The following is a 7,396-nucleotide window of genomic DNA, read 5'->3' as shown; positions in this document are numbered from 1 at the left end:
CCTCACCTGCTAATGTACCAGTTTCTTCTCGGACCTTCCACTGGCCCTCAATTACAAAGAATTAGATGCATTGTAGTCCAGTTTCATGACATACTTTCATAATTGATAAGTGCATGTCCTAATTTTATTTACTGAATTAGCTATTTAATTGAATATTTGAAATAATTTAATAAGCTCCTATGAAACTACCCCCTCAAAAAAGTTAGATCTCTGGAAATATCTGCATATATCCCTATGGTTCCTCCTCATCCTCTTAGCCATCTCCCTTAAAGTAGCATCATCTAGAATCCAGTGTTGATCATTCCTTTGCTTTCCTTTTTAAGCGGTTTTATTATGTCTATATACATTTTAAAATTTACATTTTAATTTTACTTGTTATTAACTTTAGAAAAAGAGTATCATACTATAGGTAATCTTTCAGGACTTAATGTTTTTAACTTAACATCATATTGTTAAGATCAACCCATTCATTTATATCATAGTCTTCATTTGTATAAATAGACCACAGTTCATCCTCCCAGTCTCCCATTGGCAGGCATCTGGACTGCTTTCTGTTTTCCTTGTGGTTAACAGCACCACTAAGAACATTCTGAAGTACATGGCCTTTGGCACATGTGTGGGGGATTTCTCCTGTGAAGACTTGTAAGAGAAGATCCGTTGGGAAAAAAAAAAATTCTGTAGCTATGTATGGTGATGGATGCTAACTGGACTTATTGTGGTGATCATTTCACAATATATATAAATATCAAATCATTATCCTTTACACCTGAAACTAATATAGGGTTATGTCAATTATATCTCAATTAAACTTGCTGCTGACACACATACACAGAAAAGAAAAAAATAAATATTTATTTTCCATAATTCCACATATTTTGATCTTGCTAGATTCTGGAAATATCCTTTAATGTGAAAAAAATAAACAATGTGATAAAAGTAGTGAATATAGGTTCTGGGACATAATTTCAGAGCTATACACAGGCTAGAGTAGATATAAGCAAAGTCAGTTTCAGGACCTAAAGGAAAGTGTAATGTATTTGTTCATCTGAATCAATCAGCATATTATAAAGGCTGAGTTTATCAGTTTATTTGAATAATCTTGGAGTATTGTGGTGCTATCATTTGGTGATGCATAGAAATAATAACTTTTAGTGAAAATTAATAGATACCACTTAAAAGACAATGCTTTCATAAACCCAAGCAGGATGAGCTGAGAAACAGAGTAAGATGTCTGATGATCACTTAAAAGAACGTTGAGCCAGGATGCCTGGGAGGCTCAGTCAGTTAAGGACTGATTCTTGGTTTCATTCAGCTCAGTTCATGATCTCAGTGCCTGAGATCGAGCCCGCTTAGGGCTCCACGCTCAGTGTGGGTCGTCTGGGACTGTCTCCCTTACTTCTGCTCCTCCTTCCTGCTCACATGAGTTCTCTCTCTCTTTCTCTAAAATAAGCAAATAAATAAAATCTTTTTTAAAAAAAAGATTTTATTTATTTGTCGAAGAGAGAGAGAGTGCTTACACAAGCAGGGGGAGCGGCAGGCAGAGGGAGAAGCAGACTCCCTGCTGAGCAAGGACCGTGATGCCAGACTGTATCCCAGGACCCCGAGATCATGACCTGAGCCAAACAAAGGCAGATGCTCAACCAACTGAGCCACCCAGGCGTCTCACAAATAAATAAAATATTTTTTTAAAAAAAAGAATTTTGAGCCAAGGTAATACTAAGTATGGAATTGTTTTTACCCATTTTTTTTTTAAAATGCCTGTGCTTCTGTGATTACTGTCACACTGATTATGGAACTTGCCAGCAGTAAACCACACAAATGTTTAGTTTCAGGAATCAGGGATAATGTCAGGCAAGAAGCCCACCACCCATTCTGTATGGATCTCACCAAACGTGGCCTTCTCATACTGCTCACTTCTGAATGAATTCAGTGAAATGACACATCAAAATATGTTTAGTAGAAAATGACATTTTTTCCATACATGCATTTAGCAAAATATATTCCTTTACTTCCAGAGAGACCTCAAGAGGTTTCTTCTGGAAAGAAGTGTTGGGGCATGTGGGTGGCTCAGTCAGTTAAAAGTCTGCCTTCGGCTCAGATCATAATCCTGGAGTTCATGGATCAAGCCCCTCCTTGGCATGATGCTCCCTGCTCAATGGAGAGTCTGCTTCTGCCTCCCCTCCCCACCCCCTGCTCCTACTCTTTAGCTCACTTTCTCTCTCTCTACCAAATAAATAAATAAAATCTTCAGAAAAGAAACAGGGAAGTGTTCTTCGGTCTCATAAGCGGACAATTGCAGAGGAGCTAGAATTCACAATGTAAGATTTTGAGGAATATTATTTTTTTTAACCTTTGTTTAATTCTGTACATTTTGGTTTGTGAAATCCTGCTTTAGTAGATTCTACTGATTTGACGATGGATGGGAAATGAGATTCAAAAAAAAAAAAGTATGCCATTATTTGAGCCTCAGTGACTGGTAGAATGGCAATTCTTAAAAGAAAGAAAACACGCAGAAAGTTGTGGGTTAGGAGAGACGATGCACTCCATTCTGAGTACTGAGTTTGATATCAAGATCCCTTTTGGGGTACCACTCTCTCTCAGTGGGAAATTCAGGACTAGAGCTTACCAGAATGGTCCTTACCACAGATGAAGATTTCATAGGCATATAAAGAAGCAACAATTAAAGCCAGGGCAGTAGATTAGGTTGGGAAGGAAATGATGAGGAAAGAAGAAAAATGTGAAAGAGAGAACATGTCCCTGTATTTAAGGAGTCCTCAGAAAGCTGAGATGAGAACCAGAGATGCACGTTCCTCTTGAAGCTGGAAGAGGAGAGTCTCAACAAGGAAGAAATGTTACCCATGTTGTAAAGCTGAATACCTGAAATAAGGGCATCAAATATATTGATTTGAGGTGATAGGCACATTCAGGAGGATGTTGTTGGCATTGTGGCAAGGACCTAAATCTTACAAAAAGTGTTAAGAATTGAGGGCATGCAGAAAGTGATAGCCAGAGCACTGACTTAGTATGTCAGCAACAAAGGAGATGAGAAAGCTAGCTTGGTAAACTTAAGAAGTAGCAGAATAGAGGGTATCCTCACATCTCTAGGATGTAGGATGGTCTAAGTTTGTTGTAGGCAAAGGAAGTGATTACAAGTAAAAGGGGGGCAGCTGATAAAGCAAATTTCCAAAGAGCATGGTAGAGTCTCTGGTTGCTATTGCTAGAAGATAAATTGATACAGCCTTTTTAGAGAGCAATGTGACAATGTATCAGAATTTTAAAATCTATATACCATTGGCAACAATTTCATAGTACAAGTCTGTCCACAGAAAAGCTAATGCAAGTGTACAAGGATATTCTTTATAATATTAGTTGTAATCGCAAAACATTGGAGAAGTTAAATGTTTTCTGATGAAGGAATGTTTAAATAAATCATGTTAGACCTCTTCTACAAACAATACAGCTATTAGAAATAACGAACAAAATATTTATAAGCTGAAATGAAATGAATTTCATAAACATTTTGTTCACAGCTTACCCTTTCACTTTTTACTAATTGTGATCATACATTTAACATATTCATGCAGGGCAAGGATGAAATGATTCACAGCTAAGAAAAAACATGGACTAAAGGAAAGGAATGGAATTCTACTTCATTATAACTCAATAAATGTTTTTTGAATGGCCCCGCAGGTGACCTAATGGCTGAGAGCATCCACCCTATTCTTCCAGTATAGTCACAATTTCCTGTTGCAGTATCCTGTGTAGTTTGCCTGGTCTTTTTCCAACTCTAGCACTACTGATTTGATAGCCTATTGTTCTAGGAAGTACATACCATAGGGCCAGTGAAGGGCTGTATAACAGAGGGGTGACTTGAGGACAGAAGGCATATTTCTAAATTCTTTTCCTTTTGTGGTCTCCAGCAGCATTATTTCTTTTCTGGCCTATAGTTCTGAGTCTGGCAGAGTTTAAAATAATAACTCATATTTCTCTCCCCTTTGTTGCATTTGATTTGTTACATTAACTGTCCACAGGCTTTCCTGAGGCACCTAAAATATGGCTTCAGGCACAAATCACCAGACCCTGCATTTAATTATTTCAGCAAAGAAGGCCACAGGGTAGTATTGATCTGCAACTGGCCATGACCAGAACAGTCAATTTCTGGGGATAGGTGCCTTCCTAGAACACAAGAACCTTGAGGCTGAGTGGGACCTCAGGTGCATCTTGTCTCACTTTTCATTTTACAGAGGAAAGGAGTGAAGGCAAGGGAGCTTAGAAGACTAGCTTGAGGTTGAGACTAGTGAGGTGCAGCCCTGGAATGGAAATACCAGGTCTCCAGCCCACAGTATAGAGCCCTTTCTCTTCCCTGTGCTTTCTCCTAGGCCCTCCAGGGAGCTGCTGGTCATCACTCATCATAAAACCAAGTTAAAAACCACTGTGGACTGTTCGCAAAGGCCATCTAGTTGAAATAAGCACAGAAATGTTATGGGCCCATCTCCAGTAGCTAGCTGGAAGAAATAGCTTTTTCAAGGTCTTTAGTACATAATCATATTCACCCAGAAGAAGAATACAAGCATGACCTATGGCAAACCCAATCCTTAAGTTTTGCTCAGATAAACCACTTAATAAAGAGAGAGAATAAGCTTTAACTTTAATTCAGTCATTTAATGATTAAATGTATCTCCTTCTAAATATGGGCTCTTTCTCTCCTCTTACCTCATAATCAATCATTTTGTCCTTGGTATTTTCATTTTTAAATAAATGTTAATTTAAGAATGATAACAAGGGAATTGTTTTTTAAAATATAAGGGACAGCAATCTTGAACACTTCTCTTTTTGTATGCTTGCTGCTCAGCTATGACTTATTTTGAGCTGTCCAAGTCACAAATGTCAAAGACTGATGACTTTGGGAGTCAGAGGGGAAGGGAAGAAATCATGCCAGGCTGAGAAGCTTGAAGATCAGCCTTGGAGTCATGGTCTGCTCTCACTGATGTTTCCATCTCTCCCAGCTTCAAGTTGGATGATGGTGCTTACCCCACGGAATTGTTGGGGGAATTGCTTTGGACAGCGTAGGTGACAGCATTCTGCATGCTCTAAAAGATGGAAAACAAAAACCAATGTAAAAATGCCATAATTCTGAAAACATTTAGTAATTATAGAGTCTGAATTTGAATGCCTAAGAATACCAGACCGGAAATTGGCCCCTAAATTATGGTCTAGTTCCCTAGAAAAGCCTGTTCATTTCTAGTTACTTATTCCTAGAGAATAAGTTTGAGTCCACAAATGAAAAGTCAAATAGAGAACTGAATCAATTAAGGACATGATTCATACTGAAATCACTTTAGACTAAAAGGATGAAGTAATTAAGGATGGCATAGTTGGAGCCATGAATTATCTAGATGGGGCTAAAGATTAAGATGGGACATGTAATGAAGGGCTAGACGCTGTGTTAGTTGATAATGAGACCAGAACCATGTATTAGCCTAAGTAGCAGCCTCCATGAGAAAGGTTAGTAAATATTAAATACTATGTTGATAATAAAGCATCTGCAATCAAGTTATTGTTTCCAGATATTAAAACTACTGAAAGAAAAGTGAAAAATACTTATTGAATTATGTTATAGATAACAAAGAATTCTATTAACTTTATAATTATCAGCCTTTTTTTCTAGTTTTCTCTAGAACACATTAGTCATATAACAAAAGTAATAATATTAGTGTTATTAGTAATAATAATAGCAGCTAAAGTGTATTGAGTGGTCACTATGTTTCAAGCATTATTCCAGGAAATTTATGTGCATTATCTTACTTTACCCTCACAAAAACCCTATGAGACAAATACACTTCCCACTTTATAGATGTGGCAGCTGAGACTTTGAGAATGAAATCGCTTCCCAAGATCACACAGTTAGTAAGTAGGAAAATTGAGGGATACAAACAGACAATCTAAGTCTGTAGATCGGCTTTTTAAAAACATCTAATTTCTCTTTTAATGAAGACCTACAGATTGACAAACTTATGGAAAAACAATGTATTTCATATATAAATTTTGCTTTTATGATGACTTCCTCCAGAAGACTAACATGGCTGCTTTGCAAACCAGTATCTTCTATTTCTCCCTGATACACTCATCACAGTCTCTTTCAAAAATCACATGTTTCTCAAATTCCTACTATTCTTGTATCAGAATCCCTTTGGTTGTCAGTAAGGGAAAAACTAACTCAAATTGGCAATAAAAGGTATATCTTGGCCCATGAAAATGAAAGTTCAGAGGTAAATTTGATTTCAGGGCTAAATAACATCTTTCAGGACCCATTTTATCCCACTTTTACTCTGTCTTCTGTGGGGTAATTTTCTCTTAAAAACGGCTTCCCTTGGGATTGCTAATGACTCCAGGGGAAACAAAGTCTCTCTTTTATATACAAAAGAGAAAAGCTGCCCACCTCTAGAAGCTCTCTCCAAAAAAAACCTGAGAAACCCTTTCCAGATGACCCCAGCAAACCTCTCCTTCCATCTGATTGACCTGTTGATCATATGACCATCTCTGACCCTATAATTATGTTCCACTATAGGATGGGATTCCAGTGATTCATTTAGATCTGAAACAAATGCCCCACACCCAGAAAATGAGACACAGGTCCTGTGTGTAGGAGGTATGAATTTTCCATGGAAAATAAGAGTTGTTACTGAAGCCCTTTTAATGTCTGCTAGAGTTCCCATCATCATCTCTAGGGTCCCAATAATGTCAGGGTAAGAACTAGTCTAGAAATCCCAATAGAGAAATTTGGCTGTATTTAAAGGCAATAACCTATGTTTATGGATTATTTTATTAGTAAGAAACTACATGGACTACGATCCCAAATATCATAATTGTCTGTTTTTACATATGTATGTATTATTTATTATACACACACACACACACACACATATATTTCTCTTTAATCATTAAAAAGGAGAAAAGTCCTTGGAATTGATTTAATAAGACATATTATCTTTTTCTAATGTTTATTTTTTCTGATAATCTCTACACCCAATGTGGGGCTTGAACTCATGACCTGGAGATCAAAAATCCCATACTCTTCCCACTGAACCAGCCAGGCACACTAGAAATATTATCTTTTCATTAAATAAAGAAAATAAGTTAAGCACTTAGCTTCTGATAAATGTAATTAAAATCAGCATGGGCCTTTTGAGAAAATAAATGAGGGAGGACAAATGAAGAAGAAGAAAAAGAAAAGAAAGCAAGACTGAGAGAGAAAGAAAGGGGAAAACCATTAATGGGTTATTTGGAAGTAATCAAAATAATCAAAGTAGACCCAGGGCAGGTAATTAATAAACTTTACTAATAGATGTGGTATGTGATGGATAGAAGCTATCTCATAGGAATTACTATCAGGCAA

The sequence above is a fragment of the Lutra lutra genome, chromosome 6, assembly GCF_902655055.1.
Source record: "Lutra lutra chromosome 6, mLutLut1.2, whole genome shotgun sequence".
In the NCBI taxonomy this organism is placed as follows: Eukaryota; Metazoa; Chordata; class Mammalia; order Carnivora; family Mustelidae; genus Lutra; species Lutra lutra.
The sequence above is the reverse complement of the archived record's forward strand: the minus strand, read 5'-3'. Positions refer to the sequence as shown.